We start from the raw sequence: 1028 nt of genomic DNA on the forward strand, positions 1-1028 counted from the left end.
CCTCTGGTGATAGAAAGGTGTTAGTAGCAGTCTCCTGTTGTAACATTCCCCCTGATGGCTTTTTCTGCTTTACACTTTCTTTCTCTGTCTTACTAGCTTGAGAGGCCTTCTCTTTTACTTGAATTTTTCTACTATAACTATAATACAACCCAAGACGATAACACCAAACAAAACTGAAACAGAGTGAAACAAAATTGGAACAACAGAAAATCATTATAGTCTTTCTATCCTCCTGAAATGTCTATCCGTCCTTTCTCTCCATCTGTTCCTCAGATGTGAGCGGTTTTTCTTCCATCTCACTCATCTCCAGGGGCAGGCAACTTAAAACAAAAATGAAGCAAAACAAAAGAAGAATCTTAAAATGGCTACCCATCCTCTCGCCCTGCCCTCAGGGGCGAGCAGTTTACCTTATCACTTACCCTCAGTCGTTCCCTGTGCGGCCCACCAAATGCCGCAGTCTGGCTGGGCACAATTCACTTGTCAAAAGAAACGAACTTTATTTTTAGAACCACACAGGCCAAACAAAACAGCTCCTCAGGAAAAACCCTCAGAGCCCAACTGCCACCATCAGCTTCCCACAAGCCTCTCCACCTCCCCCACTCCTCCTGCTCTTGAGGCCGATTGGCTGGGTCGTTTGGGCGGAGCCAAAAAAGTCCCCCAATGAGCAGCTCTGTAGTCTGAAAGGGCAGGGAAATAGCCCAATGAGCATCACCGCAGAGGAGCCAATCAGCTAGATGTTGCTGGGGCCGCTGTGAGCCAATCATCAGCTGGCAGTCTGAAAGTTTGCTGGGGCCCCTTTGGCTGTGGCTCTCAACATCAGGTGACGTGGGGTGGCTGGCATGATTTTTCTTTTGTTTTTCCTTCAGGTTTTTTCTTTTCTTTTTTTGGTACCAGGGATTGAACTCAGGGGCATTTATCCACCAAGCCACAACCCCAGCACAATCCCCCACCCCCTTTTATGTTTTGAGATAGGGCTTCTCTAATTTGCTGAGGTTGGCTTTAAACTTGAGATCCTCCTGCCTTGGCCT

This window comes from Marmota marmota, unplaced genomic scaffold (assembly GCF_001458135.2).
Source record: "Marmota marmota marmota unplaced genomic scaffold, marMar, whole genome shotgun sequence".
NCBI classification, from domain to species: Eukaryota; Metazoa; Chordata; class Mammalia; order Rodentia; family Sciuridae; genus Marmota; species Marmota marmota.